We start from the raw sequence: 25,674 nt of genomic DNA on the forward strand, positions 1-25,674 counted from the left end.
TGTCTGAATTCATAGCCTAAGTGCGCATTTCTACCAAAAAGTGCCGTTGCTGATCTAGTCCGCTCAATAATATGGGCGCCGCTGTAAAAAGTAAATACAAAACAGATGTTTGCTACGATGGGATTATAACCCGATACTGCACAGTAGTAGCCCAACACTAGCAGCCGATGCTATCTCCGCACGTTGGCAGCGGTAGAACGAAAGTGATTGTCGTCGTTGCTGTTCCTTGATTCGCGGAACACACCCACATGGGAGATTAGCCAGAAATCGGGAGCTTTGCGCGGTTAATGTGCACGCATCTTAAAATTAACAAAACTACAGTCAAACCCGGCTATAACGAACCCGGATAGAGCGAATTATGCTATATATCGAACAAAAAAAATTCAGTTACGGAAATACATGGGAAACATATTCCTTATAACGAAGTTCACATCCGATATATCGAACTTTGCGCGCCTAGAATGGCCGCCGAAATGCATGGTCTCGGAGCGGCGATTGAGATGTGGATTGGCCGCGACCACGGAGCAAGAGTTGCGACTTAGACATTGCGCCTCACACGGAGCGACATGACGCCCGACACTTTCCGTAACTGTTTCCGACGCGCGGGACTCACGACGGAACCCGCCCAGTCAGCGAGTCCGGGCCAAGACAGCAGCATCGATGAACTGTGGGAAGAGCTCCCCCCCATTCCCGATGATGTCGCGAGTGAAAGCCGTCCGACGCTTATAATGAAGCGCTTTCGGCAGTCAATGTGCTCCACCAATGCTTCTTAGATTTTGGAGGACGCGGACTCGAACTGGTGCAAATAATGTTTCGTGTAGAGAATGCCATGCTAGTTGAAGCCGCCAAAACGAAAGTGAGAACAAAAATCACCGCTTTTTTCTTTGCAAAGTAGGCAGTTCAGGCGGAAAGTAGCTTTATTACTTGCAATAAACGGATTTTTTGGGTATGGTAACGGCTACTTAACTGTGTTCTTGTATGCATGCGGGGATGGTGGAGTTCGGGAGGGGGAGGGGGGCTTCTGCGGATTGCGAACTAGTAACTATACGTTCGTTATAGGCGGGTTCGGCTATATCGAACTATTGGATATATCGAACTAATCGCGGTGCATATTGCAATTCGCTATTAACGGGTTTGACTGTATGATTCGGAAGTCTACAAGTTGTAGAAGAGTGCGTGACGTGTGACACATGAACGCGATGGCACGTGAGTAGAGCAGGTGTACGCCAGGCTCGCCGAATCCGTATTTTCTAGGGAAGCTGTGACGTATGCCAGCATGCTGGCTGATGTAATTCGCACCGTAAGACAACGAAGAGAAAGTGGAGAGAGTCACGTAAAGAGCAAGGAGAAAGGAAGGCAGTTGAAGCAATTCGCGTCAAAAGCCAACAAAATGAAAGCGGGGATACAGATTGAAATACAATGTATCACTTAAGAAATTGTTATAACTATTGCCTGGCTTTCGCCTTCAATGCACGTGAGCATAATGAATGCCCGGGGGAATGTTTTCTCATAATTTATTGCGACCCACACAGACACGCGCGCGCGTGCATGTCTGTTCGTGTGTGGGTGGGTGTGTTGTGTGCGTGCGTGGTGTGTGCGTGCGTGTGTGTGTGTTGTGTGGGCGTATGGTGTGCGTGTGGTGTGTTTGTGTGTCAGTGTGTGTGCACGTACACACACACACACGCCTGCACGCCCGCACACTAATGCACGGCCACACGCACGCAACCGCGCTTCAATCTGCATACGTTTACACTTCCGCGACTCGTTCCCTTTTCCAATTTGTGTCCTTTTTACATAAGCCACGTGCGTAGGCAAGGTGCTGAAAGCGCGAAAAGTGGCCATAGAAAGCGCAGCTTTAAACAAAGAAGCATATGTAAACACGAAGCTTGCGACACTGTGCAGGATTACTACCATTAGGATGACACTACAAAACCGTCTTTATTTTGTAGTGGCGCATCATCATCATCTGCTCGCATCGCCACTATCATCATCAACGGCTGCCTACCATCATCATCAACGGTGCTTGCCGGGTGGCGTCAGCAGTGCCACACGCCACGACCGAGTGCCTGGACGGCCGCATGCCTGCACCGCTCCCACTCCTGGCCGGGCCTATGCTCTCCAATAAAATGTAGGAGGCCACCGCACCATACCGAGTCTGCTCTCCTACAAGTGGTGACCCGGACGTGAATCTACAAGAGGTGACCCGGTGGTTACGCGCCCGATACCCGGCCAGCGGCACACCGACAAGGCGACGTGGGGGGACCTGCCGATACCGGTGTTCGATGCACGCCACGTCAGAGGATGGTTCTTCAAGTTCGAGGCTACCCTCTAAGCTACCCGCTAGCTTAGGCTACCCGCTAAGCCTGCCTCAGCAAACAACACTGACTACTACTACTATCACTACGCACACGCACACAATGTTGCCTAGTGGCCCTGAAGTTTCTTTTTGCCATTAAGTGAATAGAATAAAAAAAATCGAAGCAAACCATACTGACAGATGAGGGGACATGATTCCTGATCCATACAACCAGTGCTTCGTATCACCAGAGTCCTTCAATGCTTTTGTATCACTATAACACCCCAGCTCTTTTTCTTTGTTTTTATTTTGCTTATCCCTGGTTTCTTAGTTATATTTACAAGGAGCACATGGGCCAAGCAATGCGTATCAGCTGCTGTTTACTAACAGAATGGAACATCACAGAGGGAAATTACATCAGAAACAAACACACAGCATGTGCGTTTGCATGTCTATCACTGGCGATGCACCGCAACTGCCCCTTTACAATAGAGGAGGAGGAGGAGGAGGAATAAACTTTTATTGTGCACACCACGATGTGCTCAGCCTCCCAAGTCCAGGAGGCCGCGAGTCCGAGCTGCGTCCAGAGCTCGTTGCACCAGGGCTTGCAGTCGCTCTGGTGCTGAGCTGGTCAGCTCGGACTCCCACTGCTCAGGGTTGGGGGATGGGATGGGGTTAGGGTGGTGAGGACAAGAGAAAACAAGATGGTAAGTCGTGAGAGGTATTTGACAGTGCAGGCAGTTGTAGGGGAAAAGGGATGGCGACATGTGGTGTAGGATATATGGGTGATTATAGAAGGTTTCAGTTTGCAGGCGGCGGTAAAGGGTGGCGTGGTGTGTTGGGAGGGAGGAGAGGTGCGTATTTTTGCATGTGTCGGTCTGCAGAGCTACATTACATGTTCAATGGGAACTTCACAGTGGTCGCTTGAGACTGACACAGCATGGCATTGTCTGCCACAGGTCCCACCCACAATCACACTACCCATATTAGCAAGGATCAACTGTCATCCGGCTGGTGAGACGATGATGTGACACAGGATATTTTTGCTTAGTGTCAAGTCTCATTGTCCAGTAGAACAGGCCCTGCTTTGTCCTGATACACAAAGAAAAGTTGCTTTCATTCTGATCTCATTGGAGTAGCCGTCGGCGCACGTACACGGCTGGACCCTTCTCGTGCACTACTGGGAGTAGTTCTTCTTCTCGTGTCTCCTCTGCTGGGGGCGATGGGTGAAGGTCTCGGGGGAGAAACGGCAGTGGAATGGCCTCTCGCCTGTGTGGGTGCGCACATGCCTGTCCAGCGTGGTCTTCTTGGTGAATTCCATGGGGCACAGGTGGCAGTGGTAGGGGAGCTCGCCCATGTGGATGCGGAGGTGGTTGACTAGGTGATCCTTCTTCACAAAGGCCCTGCCGCAGTGACTGCACTGGTAGGGGCGCTCGCCCGTGTGTATGCGCCAGTGCTTTTTCAGATGGCCCAAGGACTGCGTCTTGTAGCTGCACTGCTGACAGCACAGCAGCTGACAACCCGGTGGAGGGCAGGGCTGAACCCTATTAAGAGGGAGGAAGGCGAAACACTGAGAGCACTTCACCAACGAACATGGAGGCAGTGGGTTAACAGTGACGTGGAAGAATAAACAACAAACACAAGGAGTTAGCATCTCCGTCGGTGCCAGGCGAGCCTCTCTGCACAAGCTTAACATGCCTGAGCATTGTCTAGCTATGCAGATAAGCCCTCCTCCATTTTGCTGGCTTAGAAGTATTTTGCCCAAAAAGCCTTGAACATTTCTCAATGATCCTTTGTTCAGGAACGGCCTGTCTAGTGCTCTTGCACTAAAAAAGGCCTCTCCTGATAGCATGCTTTCGCTGTAAGCTGCTAAGCTCATGACTACCAAGGAAGCCAAGAAAGTGTTAATCACTGGAGGTGCTTTTCTATCCACAGAATATTCGCATTCAGTGACACAGTGGTGCCAGGGTGGGTGCGCCAGCACAGGCATGCTGTCCTCAGGCGTATGAAATTGGCCCAGTTGGGTGTGCTGTGTTGTGGACACATAACAAATACATTCACGCATACAGTGGCATTAGCAATCGAGGGAAACTGACCAGGGCTTAGTTGAGGCTGATAAAATGAATACTCTTCATGAACATGTTACTATCAAATTCACTTAACAATAACTTCACATGAAACTCAGATTTGCAGAGCTTGGGCATTTGCACCAGAGCCTTTCTTTTTCACCAGAGGCAGATAATGCACAGCAGGGGAGAAGCTAACCAAAAGTGTAATGTTGGAGAACTGAAGACTTGAAGAATAAAAAAGATGCACATTTTTTTTCGTGCCTGCAGCAAAATGTGAAAGGAACGTCCGAAACTATTTTCAAATATCTCTCAGCTGTAGAGGTTCCGACAAGAGAAACTGCCTGCAAGCATCTCAGACAGCATGTGTGAAAGTTTCACTCGACGCCATACGAACGGGTATGGTGTCAAGTGAAATTTCAGAAAGACAACGCTTTTACTGTCCTCCCCCCCCCACACAGCCTCTGCGAAACCATTTTGTAGCTCGGAATAAATTCGGAGCAATCAAAACAACCTGTATTGTTGTTGACGGGAACAACACGCTGCTGATCTTTACTGAAACTAGCAACCTCCTTTCGAGGGCATGACTGGAAGGCACAAGACTGCCACGGTAGAAGTTGCTAGCTTAATCGCACTTGAGCAGTCTGTTTGAAACCTACCAAAGAGAAGAACTCACTCTATTTACTTTAAAAAAATGAATAAGATAGTCATGCCAGCAAATAGCCTGCTTTCCGCCCAATAAACTTGTTTCTTCTGGCTGTGTTCTTAAGTTTCACCCGTGTAATTATCTCTCTGCTTGCCTAACACTTAGAGTCTCAGTTTATATGTAACAGGCAGCAGCAGAGAAACCGCCACACCCTGATCATGGTGACTTCACCAAACACTAGACTCAAGATAACCCAACCGTTTGGTTAATTCAAAGAAACTTTAAAATTTTGGTTTGCCCGCTATGTTTTTGATGTATTTTAATGCCGCATAATTGAAAATGCTCCATTACATAAATTCGGTAGATTCGTACTTTTTGGTAGCCCTTGCCAGAAAAAAATCTGATACATTCGCTGCTTCTAGCTGTCTATTTGCATCCTTATATTACTAACAGTCACAAATAAAGCCGATTACTTCATAAACATGTTCTTGGCCAGTGAAGCAAATTTCCAATGAACTGGCTGCCCTTGCTGGCATTGAAAACTATGCATGGACTCTCATTCAGCAACAAAGCAGTCATCCATTCGTGATTTTTTTTCAAAGTTTGTATAGCACTTCAGTGTGTCAGTGTCGTATTATTAAATATATGCGAATATTTCAATACAACACAAGTTGGTATGTTGCCACAACTCATACTTATGAGAACTTCTGATAAATCAAACCAAACCCTGGGGTTCTTTCGAGTTTGAATTTCACGAGAACACTGTACATTATACTACCTGCAGTGTGTTTTCATGTTGTCAGCCTTCAAAATATTGACCCTTTCCTTGTTTGGCAGTACTGACTGTTAGTGCGAAAGCATTGGCTAAAGCGGCACATCAAAAATCTGGCTTTGAGTAGAGGGCAGTGCAATAAATGGGAAGAAGCGGAGACGAGACAAACACAAGAGCTTGTGCTTGTCTCGTATCTGCTTCATTCCGTTCATTGCGCTGCCCGCTCCTCTCAAAGTTATGTACCAACCAGCTCAAGCTTCAACTCTTCCGAAAAATCTGGCATTGTGGTGGCCAACAGATGGCAAAACAACATCGGTGATGGATTCCCCCACCACAAAAGCACGTGACCCATCCAAAAATAACAGGAAAAAGAATATCGCCAAAGCTTTTAAAAATGTTTTGTAAACAATGTACAGTAGAATTGTGATAACTCAAACTCAAAGGGGCCTTAAGATTTTGTTTAAATTATGAGAAGTTCTCACACATATGACTCAAGGCAACGTATGAACTTGTGTAGTAATCAAACATTCACATATATGTTTACAGTAATACAACATTCGCACGGTACTGAAGTGAAATTCACGCTTTGAACAGAAATAACGAATGGGTGACTGCTTTGTCTCTGCATGAGAGTTCAAAACTAAGTTTTTGATGCCAGAAAGCATAGCAATTCATTGTGCGAGTTTTCTGCTGACCAACCTTGCAGATCCCAGCAATCTGCTGAAAGGCCTGTGCAGCTGTCACAGGGTTCTTCAAATGCAAACATGCTTCTAGAAGCGGCAAATGCAGCGGATATTTTCCTTCAAGGACGAGCAAAAAGTACGAATAACCAAAGTCATGCAACAGAGCAGTTTGAATTACAAAAAATAAGCAGTTTTAAAAAATATTGAGAACAGCGAGCCAAATGCATTTTCGAATTTTTTTGAATTAACCTTAAGTATGAATTATCCAAGTTTGAAGTGTAGCGAGTCTACTGTAAAACAATTTGAGTTGAAAAGGAAATTTGGAAAATTAAAGTCTGGGTGAGGATATAACCCAAGGCGTTCAGGATGGCAGACAAACACATTAATATCCTTACTACCACGCAGGCTCAATCACTTCAACAAAATAAAGGTGTCCCATTCAATGCGATGTGGCCTTCCACTTAGAAACCCGTGTGAGAGACATGCACTGAGGCCTACATCAGTAAACTAGGCAAGCTAATTACACAAGTAGCAATAAAGCGAATACCAAAGTGCATTTCCAAATAATGTCTGCTCTGCTCAGTACCTAACTGCAGCGCTAACATACGGCACCGTCCCAACAGAGGGTGTGCGAGCAGTGCAAACAACGGAAGATGCAAAGGGAGAATAATGTTAGTGGTTATGAGAGGACATGTTCGGTCATTGCACAATACTGCTTTCACATTCACATCATACAATGCTCTTTAGGTTTCGTGTTTCTTCCCAAAAAGATATCACATGACAAACACGTACTGAACACAACACGCAATCCACTAATCATGCGTTATCATGGTCAAGAGATAGCACACTAAGCTGATGGTAGCCAACAAAAAAACCGTCTCAGGGGATGCTTAGAACGGTCTAAGAATACACTGACATATAAAACATACAGTAACGCCAACTGGACACTGCAGGTTATTACTCCTGCTGCTTGGCAAACATATCAAAACAAATGGAAACAAACCATACTGGAAAAGTGTGCGGGGAAACACAACTACCTGGAAATATAATGCCAATGTTTGGTATCCGCTATTAAAAAGTCATGGCCCCTACTCTTCCGTCGTTTTCCATTGTGGCTTGCGCTCGTCAGCTCAATGCATTCTAAAAACAGTGGAAAGAAACTTCATCCGGTAGTTGACGTCAGATTATCTCTGTCGTGTCCCTTCACTCTCCTGACGTTTGTAGCTGCCCTTTAAAAGTATGTCTACAAGGAAAATACAAAACAAGTACTGGTCATAAATCACCGTTTACCAACAGAAGGCAATGCCCTGGTGGAAAATTACAAGAGGAATACTACGCATACATATGTATTCATATATAAAATGGTGACGCATCGCAATTCCATAAATCCAAAAAAAACGATGCAACCTTTTTTAAAAGGTTGTGCCTTTGTGCTCGTGCCATTCTCTAGAGCAGTACTGCGTGTTCAAGTCGGCACTCAGCGCTAGTAGGACAGCCCCCGTCATGAGATGCTTGTGAAGGACACAGGATGCCACCGTCTGCCACAATTCCCACCTACGATCACACTTCCCACACTAGCATAGAGCAACTGTCACTTGGCTGGTGAGGCGACAATGTGATGACAAACGTGGAAATCTTCACTCGGAACCAAACGTCGTTGTAGGATAAAACAGGCTCTCTCAAAAAACTACTCAAGAGCCACAAACTGAATATCCGAATCGACTGCACACCAGGTCATGAAGAGGCCAGCCAAGGAAACCAGGGCGCTCATGCAGTGGCACAGGACTTAATGTTACACCTCCACTGGCTCATACCTCGACTACTTCCCCTGCCCTACTGATCCAGCGACTCAAGGAGTGCAAGAAATGTTGATACGAACAAGTGACACCACCTGGTTATCTCGCTAATTGCCCTCATTGACAAGAGCCGAAGTATTCATCAACAAGCTATGCGCCAATGGAGCTTACACCGTGCATATCATTCAGAAGTGGACAAAAGGCCGCACAACACCCTCACTCCCACATTGTCCCCAGTGTAACACAAACACCAAAGCAGACCTTCACCACTTAATATGTGTATGCCCATTCTTCAATGCAAGTCGCTGAGACACCATTCGACACATTGATCTAAACACCATACACCAAAAAGCACATGCCACATTAGATAAGTCTTTATTACGCGAAATAGGCAAACTTGCAGCCAAAAGTGGTCTGTTGTGAGTATTCTGACGAAGGACAACCCCAGCAAAGCCTCTGAACTGTCAGTGAATAGAAGAAAAAGTGCCTGGAGCTGAAGACACGCATGTGATCTCCTCCCTCATAACCCCTTTTCCCCACCAAGTGGCTTTAGCCCTGCCTTCCCCAAATAAAAGTTTCACTACTATTACACTCTGGGCTCTCCACCCCTTGGCCTGCTACACAACCCTTTCTTTTAACAATTAGCAAGAAGGGGCCCGCTCCTCTTTGAACTTTTAGGAGCGAGTACCTGTGCATAAACACCTCGCTGGGCCCTTCTGCTCGTTGTGCTGCACTAGTGGTGGCTGTGTTCCTGCTCGTGCGGCGTCTGCTGGAGGTAACGAGTGATGGGCTTGGGTCAGAAGCGGCGCCGGAAGGGCCTTTCTCCCGTGTGGGTGAGCACGTGTCTGGCCAGATAGTTCTTCTGGGGGAAGGTCATGGGGCACAGGTGGCAGTGGTAGGGGCGCTCGCCCGTGTGGATGCGCAAGTGGTCGACCAGGTGGCCCTTACGCACAAATGCCTTGCTGCATTGGCTGCACTGGTAGGGGCGCTCGCCCGTGTGGATGCGCTGGTGGATATCCAGTGCGCTTGCACAACGTGCCGTGAAGCTGCACTGCTGGCAGCGCAGCAGGCGACAACCCAATGGGGGGCCATGCTGCTCGCTGTGGACATTTGAGGAAGGGCCTGCAACAGGAGGACAAAAAAACACTAAGAGCCTTTTCACTGATGAAGATGGAGGCAGTGCGCAGTGACATAAAAGGGGAAACAACAAACGCAAAAGAGGAGTTATACTCGGGTACAAGTTAACAAGGGCAATAGCCCATGCCGTGCATCGCTCCGGCAAAGTGACAGACATGGATGTCAACACACCTGCGCACTTTGAAACAAGATTGTGCCTAATCTGCAACATTGCGGTAGTTTTTGTACGTAGTTCTTTTGTCATCCCTAAAAAAATTTATAAGCCGATTAGGTGCGAGAAATCGTGGAAACTGGTGCAACTTCAAAATACACCGTAAAGCACCGTTCACATGTCGTGAAACAACAGTTGTCTGTGGTCATGAGGTGCAGGGGCAACTTCCATTGCCGTTCTTAAGTTGTCTCTAAGTATAGCGTCTACACTGGTGCCAGGTGAGCTTCTCTGCACAAGCCTAACATGCCTGGGCACTGCCCAGCAATGTGGACAAGCCCTCCTCCATCTTGCTGGATCAGCAGTCTTTTGCTCAAAAGGCCCTGAAAATTCCTGAATCATGGTTTGTTGAGGAATGGCACATCTAGTGCTCTCGCACTAAAAGAGGTCTCCCCTGACACCATGCACTTTCTCAAAGCTGCTCTTCCTCCAAGCTGCTAAGCTCACAGCTACTAAGGGAGCCAAGGGAATGTTAACCACTGGAGCTGCTTTGCTGTCGACGGAACATTCGCATTCACTGATTTGGCGGTGCCAGGGTGCTTTCATCAGCACGTTTACTGTGCTCAGATGCTGTAACTAGATCGGTGGACACAATACGTGCAAGTGTAGTTTGGAACACAGCAATAGAGGGAAATCAGCTGGGGCTTTGTGAGATGGCTGATCAAATAGGTAATATATTCCTTTTACCACGTTACACCAAATTCAATCACTTGTTACACCACCCTTTACAGCAATTTACACACCCTTTACAAGTTACACCAATAACTTCACTTTAATCTGAGATTTAAAGAGCTTGCATAATATGCCCTCGAAAATTTTAACTTCACCCAAAGTAGATAATGTGCAAAGAGGGGAAACTAATAAAAGTAACATTGGAAAGTTGAAGGCTTAAAGGGGCCATGCAGACGAAACACAAGTTTGGTTCATTCGAAAGATTGCCGCATTAGAATCATACTGACACCACTTTTTACGCCCACTTCGCTCACTATAATTAGGAAAAAGGGGAATGGCCATGTGACCCACTAGCTAATTTTCCGCAACAGAACCTACGCTGTCGTACGCCCAGCTGTTCGATTGGCTGAGGCCGGCAAAAGCAAACGCAAATTAGGAAGAGCTTTTAAGCTTGCCGAGCAAGCTATTCGCGCTTAACTGTAATGTACATTCATTTTACACCAGTGAAAATTGTGCCATAAGCAATGAAAGTGACGAAAATACGCGTACGCATAGAAGTACAGATGTGCACTGCTGTTGGTACTGGGCACACTATGCTTGTTTTAGCTGCACAGCTGTCACCGCTTTAGAGTTGTCTTAAACGACACTGGCCGACTGGAAATTGCAACCCCTGCTGAACCTCCTGTCCAGGGCTTAACTGGAAGGATAAATGCTGTCACCGTAAATGTGGCTAACATTATTGCACTTAAGCAGACATTTTTGAATCCACCAGAGAAAATTACTCACTTGAACTACTTTACACAAAGTAGCCAGGTAAACTCATGCCAGGAAAAAGAAAAAAACCTGCTGTTTGCCCAGAAAACTTCAAGGAACACTATTGGTATAGGCTTCTTGCAGCGGTACTGTTAAGTTCCATACATTTAATCATTTTACTGCTTGTATAACACCTAGAGTCTCAATTTATGTAAGAAACTGAAGAGAAAACGCTTAACACTGATCACGCGACCCCATCAAACACTGCAATGAATCATCATGCTAGCTTCCAGCGTGTTTTCAGGCTGTGCCAGCCTCCAAAGTTTTGACTGCTTCCTTGTTGCTAATCTTGACCTTTTATGCAAAAGTGCTAGTGAACACGCTATATCAATATTCTGATGTAGTGGTGGCCAAGTAATCGCAAAACAACGCCAGTGACCGGATGCCCTGCCACAAAAAATGGCCGACCTCTCAAATGGAAAGACTTGTGAAAGAATGCTGCCAAGGGTGTGAAAAAGGCTTTTGTAAACAAAGCAAAGCAATTGAGTTGAGAACCAAATATAAAAATTTGAGTCTGGGAGTGAATATAACCCTGGGCCTTCAGAATGTGAGACAAGCACATACATCCAACGCACCCCTGGAAACTTTAATCGCTTGCTTGGCACTCTCCATTCGGTGTATGCACACGGATTACGTGCCGCAGCGAAGGGCTTTGTGCGAGGCCAGCGAAAGTGAGACTAAAGATGCAGCTACAGCGTGGCCGCAGTCACCCCTGAAGAAGCTGAGCCGGCTTCGAAAGTCGGGTTTTGTCTATGTATTGGTTGGAGCATAATTAAATCTCAGTACATACATATCACCACTACACCTGCTCAATTGCTTCAGCTAAGTAAAGGTGCACCCATTCAATGCGTCGTGGCCTTTCACTAAGAAACCCACGGGAGAAACATTGACTGAGGTCTACATGAATGAAGTGGGCACGCCAATCAAAGTAGCAGCCATCAAGTGAATAACAGAGTTACTCCAAAATGTCCATTATGCTCGGTACTTAACAGCAGCACCACCGCACGCTTTTCACTGCAACCTGCAGTCATACGGCACTGTCCCAACAGATGGTGTGTGAGAAATGCATACAAAGGAAGAAAAAGATGCAAAGGGTGAATGATGGTAATCGGAGCACATGTTTAGCCATTGGACAATCGTGCTTTTACATTCACAACATCACAAAGTGTCCTTGAAATTGTTTCTTTGTGCAAAGACGGTACATAAGCTCGTACTCAACACGCAATTACCTAAATTTAGCCCTGATGATGTGCCACTATGTCATCATGGACAAAGTCAGCAATTCGGTGGGCAGGACAGGATGAGGAAAACAATATCTTAGAACATGCTTTCCTCCTTAAAATGCAGGTATATTGACCAGAAAAACATAACATGGCTTATGCATTAAAAATTTAAATATGTGGTGGTGGTATGCTCAGCTCGCTGCACGATAATTGCTGACGTCTATTTTTCCGGTTTTGTATACACATTGAGAATGTTGGACAGGGAGGCTTGGTGGGCTCCAAGCATAACAGCTGGCACTTCCATGAACCAGAAGAGTGTGTCAACTGAGGCTGACTACTACTAAGAACGTAACACATTGTTTTAGTACTAGAAGCGGCTGTATCGCCCCACAAAGCTACAACAGCTGCACTTTTCAGCACACTGTGATGCAACATTGAGCAGCCTAGATATCCCGTGGTAAACCAAGCCAGCTGGAGTTCAACGCACTCAAGTCATCGCACTTGTGACACAGGTCGCATAACGTAAAAATATGAAGGCAGAAATGGAAGAGTGAAGGGATCAATTAACTCCACCACACCTGGCGTATACGCGCTGTTCGAGAAGCCAGAAAAGGACGATAGATCATATAAAGCCAAGACCAAAGCCCAGAATTGTTTTTGACACCCTGACGGAGTTTTCTCGTGTGAGCAGTTCAGAAAGGCACTGCCAGAGGTCTGCTGGCAGCATGTGGGAGCACATATTTGGCCACATGTGGGAGCTCACGCGATGGCATCCAAATGGCATCATTTTAGTCGACCAACAGCGACATTTTTTTTTGTCCTACATTTGGCCGCTTTCTTTACAAAATGTTGCACGACCAAAATGACCTTTGTTGTCGTTTTTGAAGCCCACCCACTCTTTAAAGTTGTTCAAATTTCGTGTATCGTATTCAATAAAGTGGGTCTTCATTGTTGGCACATTTTTTGAATCGCTTTTGATGCGCTTTGTAACACAGCCCTCAACTGCTCCAGGCGCTCGCACATGTATTTCATATACCATGCTATGTTCATCTGCATCATTAATGCGTGGAATGTACACAGGCTCCAGAGCCATCAGTTGAAGGAGTGGGCACTGCAGTGAATGACATTGCCAACCTATCAGAAAACCTGATCTCTGCAGGAAAAGCACCAACAGGATTGCCGACCAGTTTCCTTTCACCTTCCACAAAAACGATGAAGGTCACGCTGAATCAGCCCCAAGATGATGATCGAACAGACACAGCTGGGCATCTTCCACTTGTGACGAGCAAGAAACTTCAATGCAGGAGCTGCGTACCAAATGCAAGCACGTTTAGCACAGTTAGGTAGGTTCGCGAAATGCAATGTACCTCCCTGCCTGGAAAACAAACACAACTGCTTCTTTGAATGCCACAAGCCATAACACTGTAGCTGGAAAGGAAGTAGCAGAAAAGTCTACTGTATCATATATGACAAATTCATTAAATTTTTCCCGATTTAAAATTTCATTTTTGACCCACTTGTAAAAAATAATCTAGGCTTTGTGAGGTTAAATGGGGAGAAATGACTGGCCATAGTAACATTACCCTGCAGATGAGGCAGCTACTACCGAAAGCCACTTTGTCTCGGTTGTCTCCTTTACTCTTTTCAGGCAACTCATGTGTGAAAAGAGTTCGACTTCCAGCCACTGACATTGAATAATTCAACGTATACTCAATTTTACGGTTCAATTACAAAGATTAAGGAATACAAACATTAAGGAATTGAAGAACGACATGGACATACACTGATGCCTACTGACCAAAAAAGTACTTAAACCTATAAGAAAATATATCAAAGAAATGAAAACACAACATACAGGAAATGTGTGGACGGCATTATGGCAATCCGGTTATATAATAGCAGTGTTGAGTACCTATTATTAAAAAGTCATGACGCCCCTCCTCTGCTGCCTTTTTCTTCATTATGGTTAGTGCTAATTTGTTCAATCCATTTGTCAAACAGGAAACTACTTCATTTGGTAGTTGGCCTAAGTTTAGGTTTCGTGTTTCTTCACATTCTAAATGCTTCTAGCTGCCTCTTAAAACTGAGTGTACAAGGATTACACAGGGCACATACTAGATGGCAAATGCTGTTTACTATATTTGCTAACAGAAGGCACCATTACAGTGCGAATTCACAAGAGAGGTAGAGTACCTGCTTGAATGCATACAATGGTGATGCCTCGCAATCGCCCCTTTCCAAGGGGACGTGTCTTCTTGCTTGTGTGACTCTGCAAACTGGCAGCATGTGTTCAAGCAAGCACTAGTCATGAGATGCTGGTGACGGACATGGGTCAAACCCACAAGCACACTTCTCGCACTAGTCTGGAGCAATGGTCATCCAGGTGGAGAAGCCACAATGTGATGACAACGAATATGATGAGCGAGAAGTTCTACGAAAAATTGATCTCTCTCTCTATCACTGAGCCCCCACTTTGCTGTGTGCTGCACAAAACTGCCTCGTAACAATCCGGGAAATGGTCCTGCTCTCTTCCAAGCTCGCAGGAGTGGGTGCTTGCGCGGATGCGTGTGGGCCCTCTGCCTCCTTTGGCACTACTAGTTGTGGCTGTGCACATCCCCCTCGTGCAGCCTCTGCTGGAGACGGCGCCCGAAGGCCATGGGGCAGAAGCGGCAGCGGAAAGGCCTCTCGCCCGTGTGGGTGCGCAAATGGCCATTGAGTGCAGAATTCTGGGCAAAGGCCCTGGGGCACAGGTGGCACTGGTATGGACGCTCTCCTGTGTGGATGCGCAGGTGGGCGACCAGGTGGCCCGATTCTACAAAGGCCTTGCCGCAGTGGCCGCACTGGTGGGGGCGCTCGCCCGTGTGGATGCGACAATGCTTTTTCAGATTGCCTGAGGACGGCGTAACATAGCTGCACTGCTGGCAGCGCAACAGCCGATGACTCGGTCGGCGACCATGCTGCACCCTGCGGCCACTCGGGGAAGAGGGAGGGCCTGCAACAAGGGGGAAAGAGAAAAACTGAGTCCTTCCGCTGACAAACACGGTGGAAGTGCACCAGCAGAAGAGGAAAGATCCAGCTCAAAAGAGGGTGGGAGAGGTGTGTGAGCCGCTTTGCACTTGCACAGTCCTGATGTGCCCGGCACTGCCTAGCTACGCAGACCAGCCCACCTCTTTTTTGGTGGGTCAGCAGTTACTCTGCACGAGGCTTCAGGAAATTTGGACTAACAGCTCATTTAGGAACTGCACATCTGGTGCTCTTGCAATAAACAAATCTCCTCTGATACCATGCTTAGTCCTGAAAGCTGCCAAGCTTATGTGCCTTCCACAGGGGTTTAAAAAACTCGGGGGAGGTTACTGTCTGCATTGATGGTGTCCCAAAAAGCATCACTCACAAATTGGTGACTGATTCGACCAGCCCTTCATAAGCAAGTTGACGTCACCTCACTATGGCTGTTCCTGCCTTAGCCTCTATGCCCGACTTCCGCGCACATGGGCCCCACCAAACAACAGCAAAACAAAAAACAGTTTGAAAGACTTCAAAACAAGTTTGCGGTGTAAATTGGTGCAGCACAGCTGTTCTACGATTTCTGCTAGACAACACTTTGCCGAGTTCAGCATGCATGACATGCACAGCCGTCAGATTATCCGACAGCCTGAGATGAAGTGGAAAAAAAGCTGTCCTCTTCTTGTGAACTGCTTTTCAACTGCAAAGCTTTCACTGGGATTAAATTAAAGCGCCAGGGCTTTTATGTCTGCTACCAATCAGAGTAGCGTCCAAATACAGGCAACAAATACTTCAACAGAAACCAGAGAAACACAAATGGCAAAAACAAGCAAGAAAAAAAAACACCTTAATTATGATGACAACTGTGGTTTCATTAATGATGAAAAAGTTAAAACCTAGAAAAGAGTACCACACCTATTGTATTAGAGGTTGACCTTGTTCTTTTTCAACACTACTGCCCCTACGGTAGTGAGGTCAGGCAGCAATGATGACCAAAAAAAGCCAATGCAGTCGCAACCAAACAGTCCGCATGAAGTTGTCACCGCACAGAACCTGGCATATTCAGTCAATATTTTTTGCCCTCGCATGGCTCCTACAAATGGGGATAGGCCTATTTGGGGCCGATGTATAGTACAAAAATACATATTAACATTTTTCAGCTGACCCGGTATTTAAGCACGGCATGCACCTTCTATCACACACGGATGTGCAACAGCATGCAGGTGTAATTTTCTTGCAAAAGGGACAACTTTCTACGGCACACAACCTTCGCGCTGAAGTAAGCGTGTAGAGTTTCCGTAGAAACAAAAACACAATAAGCCACGTGGAAACTCGGAAGAGTATGCAAGAAACCGGTCATTTTTAAATCAAACCATTCAACAGTAAACTTTATTATGCATAGTTTTACCAGATTTGTGTGCACAACTATGCATGCTAAACAGAAAGGCCTGGAAGCCTCCAAGCATGACAGATCACACTTTCATAAACCAGAACAGCAAGCGATTTTAAGTTTACTAAAACAAAACATCAACAAACTGTTTATGACCCACGGATTATAACTTCATGAAGGAGTGCTTTCTTCAGTAGTTGTATATTTCAGCATAACACAATGGCGCAGGTCAGACGTCTTCTGAAGAAGAAATCAGGCTGAAGTTCAATGAATACATGTAATTGAGCCACAGAGGTCGCATAACATGAAGATATGTGCGTTCAATGAAGGACATGAGGGATATTTTTATTGGTGTCAGGGAGGCAGCTATCAAGAGCTAGTTTGTCTCCTGTACTCTTTTCAGGCATTTGGTGCCTGAAGAGTGAATTTTGCGACTATTGAGGTTGTTGGGTGGCAATTCATTGAACAAACAATTTAAAGTTCAGGTAGAAACATTAGGGAGTAAAAAAAAGGAATAAATGATGAGTGGCAAGTTTGTGCCTGATACATTATAGTGTTGCTTAGGAGGAGCAATTGGCGCCAGTTCTACGCAAGGCTAAGCTTGCCTCAGCAAACAGCACTATTGCTACGCAGACCTTAACTAGTCTCATTGCTACTCTGGATTATTTTTGTCACATGAAAGAAATGGAAGCAAACCATAAAGAAAAAGTAGGGGCATTGGTGCCAACACGGCTTTCCTTTTTGGTGTTTTAGTACCAGCCCTCCCTCTCTCATTTTTTCATTGTAGTTAGCACTGGCTTCTGGAATACTTTTGCAAAAGGGTGGGAACAAGTGTCAGTGGGTAGTTGGCTGTCAGTCTGTCTCTGCATTCCTTTACTCACTGGAATTTTATAGCTGCCGCATAAAATTATCTTTGGATGAAACACACTCGACAAGCACTGGACATGAACTGTTGCTGCCTGACAGAAGGTACCATCACCGAGGGAAATTACGAGACATACACAGTGTGCGCGTTTGCATGCATATCAACAGTGGTGCAGTGTGACAACCCCTCTTCAAAAGGGGTGTGTCTTTTTGGTTGCATCGGTCTGCAAAGCTGCAAATGGGTACTTTACAGTGGTGGACCAGCTCTTGCCACAAGCTGCATGTTACTGACACAGGATACTTCTGTTTGCCCCATGTCCCTACCGCAATCACACTTCCCACGATGTGATGGCAAAACTGTCACTTGGAGACAGGTCTCTTTGCAGGATAAAACGAGCTACCTCTCTGAGCCCCTCACTTTTTCGCATTCTGCACAACAATTCTTCATAATGATCTACAATCCCTTCCACGATCCACGACTCCCTCTGATCTGCGCATACACACGGCTTGGCCCTCCCCTTCTCATGCTGCCCTACTGGTGCTGGCCGTGTGCCTTCTTCTCGTGCCTCTTTTGGTGGCCGCGTTGCCTGAAGGTCTCGGCGCAGAAGCGGCAGCAGAAGGGTCTCTCCCCCGTGTGGGTGTGCAAATGGTAAGTGAGCGCGGCCTTCTGGGTAAAGACCCTGGGGCACAGGTGGCACTGGTATGGACGCTCGCCCGTGTGGATGCGCAGGTGGGTGACCAAGTGGCCCGATTCCACAAAGGCCTTGCCGCAGTGGCCGCACTGGTGGGGGCGCTCGCCCGTGTGGATGCGCCAGTGCCTTTTCAGATTGTCTGAGGATGGCGTAACGTAGCTGCACTGCTGGCAGCGCAACAGCCGACGACTCGGTCGGCGACCATGCTGCGCCGTGCGGCCACTCGGGGAAGAGGGAGGGCCTGCGACAAGGGGGAAAGAGAAAAACTGAGAGTCCTTCCACCGACAACCACGGTGGAAGTGCACCAGCAGAAGAGGAAAGATCCACCTAAAAAGAGGGGGGAGAGGCGTGTGAGTCGCTTTGCACAGGCCGGATGCGCCTGGCACTGCCTAGCTACGCAGACCAGCCCTCCTCTTTCTTGCTGGCTCAGCAGTTACTCTGCGCAGGGCTTCAGGAAATTTGGACTCACAGCTCATTTAGGAACTGCACATCTGGTGCTCTTGCAATAAACAAATCTCCTCTGATACCACGCTTAGTCCTGAAAGCTGCCAAGCTTATGTGCCCTCCACAGGAGTTTAAAAAACTTGGGGGGTTTCTGGCTGCATTGATGGTGTCCCAAAAAGCATCACTCACAAATTGGTGACTGATTCGACCAGCCCTTCATAAGCAAGTTGACGTCACCTCACTATGGCTGTTCCTGCCTTAGCCTCTATGCCCAACTTCCGCACACATGGGCCCCACCAAACAACAGCAAAACAAAAAAACAGTTTGAAAGACTTCAAAACAAGTTTGTGGTGTAATTTGGTGCAGCACAGCTGTTCCACGATTTCTGCTAGACAACACTTTGCTGAGTTCAGCATGCATGACATGCACAGCCGTCAGATTATCCGACAGCCTGAGATGAAGTGGAAAAAAAGCTGTCCTCTTCTTGTGAACTGCTTTTCAACTGCAAAGCTTTCACTGGGATTAAAGTAAAGCACCAGTGCTTCTATGTCTGCTACCAATCAGAGTAGCGTCCAAATACAGGCAACAAATACTTCAACAGAAACCAGAGAAACGCAAATGGCAAAAACAAGCAATACTTCAACAGAAACCAGACAAACGCAAATGGCAAAAACAAGCAAGAAAAAACACCTTAATTATGATGACAACTGTGGTTTCATTAATGATGAAAAAGTTAAAACCTAGAAAAGAGTACCACAGCTATTGTATTAGAATTTTAACCTAAATTGTTTAATTTCTCAGTGAATAAAGCACCGTTTGTATCCGGACAAGCGCTGGGGGCACTATAAAACACGAAATCTTTCGAATAAAACCAACTTGCATTTTCTCTTCATGGCTCCTTTAAGTACCCCTTCACCGTATATGATGTTAGACTATAGCTGAGATATACATAGCTAGGTAAAGGCAAATACAGGGAAAATTGGTGCCACATGCGAAGATCAAGTACCATATCAAGAAACTTTTTCACTGACACAAGGCACTCTTTGTACATTATCCGAGTGCCTCATTTAAGCATGCCCACTTAGCAACAGCCACGCACATCAGACATCAACCAGGTGACAAACCCAGCAGCATTGGATGACAACTACAGGGCACCAAACAAAAACGACCAACAAAGGGAAAGAACAGAGCAGTTTGTAAGAAATAAGCGAGGAGTTCAAGCAGTGATAGATGGCAACAATGGCAGATGGAGCACTAACTGGAGTAACCAGATGTTGCTAAAACCACCACTAGGCTGAACAGCTTCCACATTCCTTCTGCGCAGATAATACAGCTACGCTCAGTCACTTGGTAGGACTAGAGTGCCTGGAATACTATAGTAGGACTGAAGGTGGCCACAGAGAGGAAACAGTTCGACTGCTTGGTCATGCATAATGAACTTGAAGGTCACGGACATGTCAGAATGCCGAGGGTGGGCCTCTTCAGCATTTTTTCATCCCAGCAGCTCAGGGGCTTGCAGATGAGACTGGTACCTGCAAATAAGAAGCACAGCATACCAAGCCACTTCGTTGTGCATAGTCACAAGGCTTATTCTACAAGCTGCTGTGCGGGCCAATGGCGCTTTCACGATGGCTAGTTAGAGCCTTATTGCTTTGAATTAACAATTGCAACAAGAAGCTCGATACGGGATTTGCTTTGATATCTGACTATGAGGCTGCAGAATGGTGAGGCAATGGGCAAAAACACGTAACCGCAACAGCGTTCCTGCGCGATGCTTCCTTTATCATGGCGTCGTCGCGTTAAGCAACAGCGCTGCCACCGCTGAATGTTAAATGTGGACCACCTTTTAGCAAAGGGTCTACTGGAGCTTGACTGAACTGTCACTATTTGGCCCGCATTCATGAACGTGGGAGGCACAAATCATGACATGAACTGCGATACCTCATGAGACAGCGCACTGTTTGCGGAGTACAGGGTAGCTATAGGGAGTATTCACCCGCTGCCGCAAGGCCTTACGGGAAGGGTGACTCGGCTATCCACCATAACGTTGGCGGTAGTTTTCTCATGTGCTTGTTGGTTAGCAGCCTGTGGGTGGCGGTTAATAGTACTTCAGTACTACGTACACTGCTGCAACACGTCAATGCGATCGAGGTGGATGTGAAAATGGTCAGCTGGCGAGCTTCCTTTTGGCGTCTGACGCTGCACACAAGACGAAAGAGATGTCAAAAAAGCGTTGCGCCAAGTGCACTCGGGGTGGTTTTGTCTTGTCAACAGTGGTGTCATTGACAGACAAGATACACATCAAAGTTTACTGCGATTGTTTCGTTTCCGGTAAGTATATTTACAGCTCCGCATGTGCATGCACTGTTTTTGTGTGAGCCGAGCGAGAGTGCTGGCACTGTGTCAAGCTTCTCACTTTGCTTCTCGGGCGCGATCTTGCTAGGCCTGAAAACAACAGAAAAATGAAATGAACGATGCCGTCTGGTCCTAGTGTTGCGTGTGCACGCTAATAGGTTTGAGTTGCGTGATAGAAGGGTAGAAAGTGCCTTTGCCTGATCGTTACTGCCCACGACGCGCACAGACAATGTGCAGCGACAATCGCCGAGCTTAGGTGCTTGCAGTCGTGTAATCAACTGCAAATTCATGACAGTACATGTCCCCCTGACCGTAATCACTTGCCTTATCACCCAGGTTTTTTTTTTCATGGGGAAAGTGCGAAGCAATGGCAGCATGAGTGTTCTATGAAAAAGCTTGAAACGTATGCTGTTATGCACCGTACGGCTCGGCGCTGATTACATAAAACCCCTCGATGTCCTGATTGTTTCCTCTTATCGCCGCCAACAATTCCGTGGCTAAGTGGTTCTCATAAATATTCAAACAATCAAATTTTACACAAGTAAAAAGACACACTGAATGGGCTGCTTCAGTGTGCAAAACAAGATGGCAATTGAGGTTAAAAACAAAATGCACATTTGCATACCCACATTTACAAACATTAAGTGATGACAGCGAACAAAGAACAACGAGACACATTTGGAGTACAGAGTACAACTTTCATTTTAACCTCACTAGTGGCAACTCCGGGAAAAACGCCGCGACTGCCTCCTTACAAGAAAAGATCATAGGCCATGTGCTCACAACACGGTGCTTCCACTAAGCAACCACTAATTGATAGATCGTTACACACAGACGTCGACAAAGAATAAGCATTGAGGTGTCAGACACATTGAGCCTCTACATCCGTTCAGCAGCAGCCATGGCTCCAGTGGCTCTGTCGACAGGGCCTAAGAGTTGTTCACCTGCAAATGTAAACAGCGTGGTTAAAGGGTGACAAAGTATGTATTGGGCATAGTACATACAAAAATACAAATGTCACCACTACTAGTAGCCATCTATAACAAAGATTGTGTAAAGATTACTGCAGTCAATCGCTATGATTTGGACTGCTGAAGTGAAACAGAGGGGCATAAGCATCCGTGAGCGAATGAGGAAAAGTTAAGTATGAGCAAAATAATGCTTACGAGGTGCTCAACAAAAACTAGGGGAGGGCCAACAACTGATTTACCTGGCTGCCCTCTCCGTGCAGTTTTTTCCACGAAAAGCATTGCCCTGTCGGGGACCGAGTTGCGAGCGTTCCCGTTTCGTTCCTGCGCTCGAGCGATGCCGAGATCTGCCAAGCCCGAAATTCGCCGTACTAACATCGGCTTCACGATAGCGCTCATTCGAGCATTTTTAGCCGCTAGCTGGAGAGCGCCCAAGTGTGAGCTTATCAGTACTCAACATAACGAGAGAAACGTAGCGAAACAAACGAGACAAGACTAGTGTGCCGCTGTTTCTCGCTTCCTCACCTCGCCCCGTCCTTGCGCAGTCGCGCAAGCTGCTGCAAGTGCAATCGCTAGCTTCCAGCACCGGTGTTTCTGTCATACGAAATTATAAACACAGTCACTGCCGCTAATCCAAAGTGATATGGGCAAGGTCTTTTTAAAACGTTGCGAAAAGTGCTTACCTTTCCGCGCACAATAACGCCACTGCCAACTTGCTTCAGCAGCGGCCGCTGAACGATCAGCCACTAGTCAAACGGTTGTGGTCACCTAGTGACTTAAATGTCTTTAAAGGGTTGATGCATCAAGGAACTAATTGTGTGAACAAGGTAATATTAAATGTCCGAGCCTTCCACTGTAGGCAGAAGCACAGTGTCGGTTCTCGAGCAGCGACGGATCGACGCCACCACCACCGCTGCTTTTTCTTCATTGAACTTTTAAGCGCCTGCAGCCAAATTGAAGCATAAGTGTTCAAACACAACCAAACAACCACCACTGGTCTGATCACTGTCAACACCGTGCACGATAACATAAATGTAACGCCACCGCCTTCCAGTTCGCCCAAACAAGTTTGATCGCCACCACAGTTTCTTTTTCCGTGCCACATCGCACACATGTCTCATCCTGGGACGAATATTTGCTCACGTAAGTTCGAGTTCTCAAGCAGCCAGCCCACACCTCAAAGTGCAACGCACTACCTTTATTGTTGTCATAAAAGTTCTCTTTCCGGATGTTCTGTGAGCCTTGACCCGGCCGTCTGCGGCAGAAGATGGCGCAGCAATGCAGTTTCGCGCCGCTCCGCCATGCACTCCAGATCCCGCAAAATCTTGCAGCTGACTGCACATTCCTTTACTCAAATTAGTTGCTGGCATGAATTTTAGGCGGCCGGCGTACTGGACTTAGACCCATTCGCGAATTTCGTAGGGGGACCAGCCCATCTTCCCTGTGACCACTGCTGTCACTGCGACTGCGTTTCCCCCGAGTAGCCACCGTCCCAGTTCATTTTGGCGGCGGTCGAGGCACTTCACTGCTGGGCAGGAGTAAGCCAGCATGCCCTCTGTGTAGGTTACTGCTGGTACCCCTAGTGCTTTCCAGAGAATGCACCCCACTGTGTAGGTGTTGGAAGAGTGCCTTGCCAGATCCCAAATACGGCCCAAATGTCTAGGAGGTGTCGCAGATCCGCTTCTGATTCTGCCAATATTACGATGTCATTTGCAAAAGCCAGGCTTTAGATCTTTGTGTACTCTTCTTTTCCCTCTGTTGTGGATAGTCTCAGTCTTGGGCCCTCTTTGTGCAGTGTTTTCAGCAAGTTATTTATGCAGATGTTGAACAGGGTTGGTGACAGTGGGCATCCCTGCTTGAGGCCTACAGCCAGCTTGATTTCCTCTGAACTGAAGTCATGTAGGTTGTACACGACTGTGCAGCCTGTGCACAATTTTTTTAGAATGTCAATAAATTGGGGCCCCACCGTGCATTTCACCAAGCTTGCCCCATAGCTTTTGGTCTGGGATTGACTCGTACGCTCTTTCCATGTCCAGGATTTGTCGTTTTGCTTCATTTCCATTGCTTGAGTCAGTGTAAAGACGTGGTCACTTGTGCGGCGGTGTGGTTGGAAGCCGTTTCGGGATTCTGTTAGGATGCCGTTGGTTTCACAGTAACCCTGTAGTCGGTGGTTGAGTACAGTGCTACGCAGTTTTGAGACGTTGCTTAGCACTGTTATTGTCCAATGGGCATAAAGGTCATTTTCGTTGTTTCCTTTGCCTTTGAATATCAGTTTAACCCTGCCTGCTTTCCACTTGGATGGTATTTGCTGTGCCCAGGACTGCGTTGAAGCAGTAGCATAGGGTTTTCCTGCCTTAGGTTTCAGTGATTTTATGAACTCGTTGGGAATGTCGTCAATGGCTGGTGCTTTTTGGTTCTTCAAGTCCTGTTTGCTTCGCTTGAGTTCTGTAGGCGTGACGGGGCCTGCCAGAGATGCTTCGGTGTCTGCAGGAGCTGTGCTTCATTTAGTTTCTGCCCCTCAGGTTGTCGCTGCCTGCGGGTGCGCGTCTTGCATGGCCCTGAAGTTAGTTTGGGTGAATGCTACCAGCTGTCGCCCAATAGTACGCAAGACGTACCAGACGTTTTGGCACTCTTACCAGCAGCTCACTGGCGGCAGTTTTGTTTGCGCGGTCGAGTTGGGAAGCGCGTACTCCGCAATCCAGACGTTAACATGAATACCTCTTGCGCTGCTGAGCACGAGTTCGCGGGTTCGATTCCCGGCCGCGGCGGCCGCTTTTCTGATGGAGGCGAAAAGCAAAAACGCCCGTGTGTACGAGATGTCGGCGCACGATAAAGATCCCCAGGTGGTCAAAATTAATCCGGAGCCCTCCACTACGGCGCGCCTCATCGCCTGCGTTGCGTCGGCGCGTTAAACCCCAGAATCAATCAATCAACATGAATACCTCGCAGAAAACGCTGGCAACAAAAACAGCACCAGGGGGACACGGCGATTTGAACGAGTATCGGAGAGTGTCGGCCCCGTTTTGCCAGCGTAACCACCAACACACAAAATGAAAAACACGAAACGAGCGCTAATGAATTTTCTGAGCTTACCGACGCCTTGGGCACGCAGTTGTAAAATGCGCTGAACACATCATTATGGTTGTCACTTACGCGTTACCGTACACTCAGTACTGTCAGCACGTACACTGCCGGGAGCGAAAACGACGACACTGGTACGCGTCCAAAACTCCATTGCACCACTCTCTACTATCTTTGTTGTCTTGTCGTTCACAGTAAGTCGGTGAAGCCTAGAATGGACGCAACCATCCCGGCAGGCGGCCGGCGTTGACACGCCGTAGCCCTCAGAAACTGCACACCTCGCCAGTGCTAGGCAGCGCAAGCACGCGACTTCTCATTTCCTCGAGTATCCGGCCAGAAAACATCACACCACAGTCATTGAAATGTTTTTCTCAAGACAAGAGCACGCAAACAAAGAAATCGGAAGCCAGTTGGCAAATACAGTCTAAACAAACAAACGGCCGGCTGGGCGCCGCCATCATTGATGCCATCTTGATACGACTTTGATGATGGCTTGGTGGCTGCCCCTTTGCATCGGGGGGACACTCCTGAGGGCATATAATCCCCCGGCGCCCTAGCCTCAAGA

General features: G+C 47.1%; 1 pseudogene across 1 annotated transcript; it reads right to left on the bottom strand.

The window, feature by feature from the left end:
* Positions 1–3,818: 3,818 nt before the first annotated feature.
* LOC144179823 (uncharacterized) lies at positions 3,819–25,115 on the bottom strand (annotated as a pseudogene). The gene is made up of 7 exons (XR_013324333.1): positions 24,971–25,115; positions 20,829–24,746; positions 20,160–20,237; positions 18,106–18,502; positions 14,908–15,304; positions 14,785–14,795; positions 3,819–9,381 (listed from the first exon to the last, which is right to left on the bottom strand). The product of XR_013324333.1 is annotated as an uncharacterized LOC144179823 (transcript).
* Positions 25,116–25,674: the final 559 nt, after the last annotated feature.

The sequence above is a fragment of the Haemaphysalis longicornis genome, unplaced genomic scaffold, assembly GCF_048455015.1.
Source record: "Haemaphysalis longicornis isolate Haplotype H1 unplaced genomic scaffold, Haemaphysalis longicornis Haplotype H1 scaffold_4, whole genome shotgun sequence".
Classification (NCBI taxonomy): Eukaryota; Metazoa; Arthropoda; class Arachnida; order Ixodida; family Ixodidae; genus Haemaphysalis; species Haemaphysalis longicornis.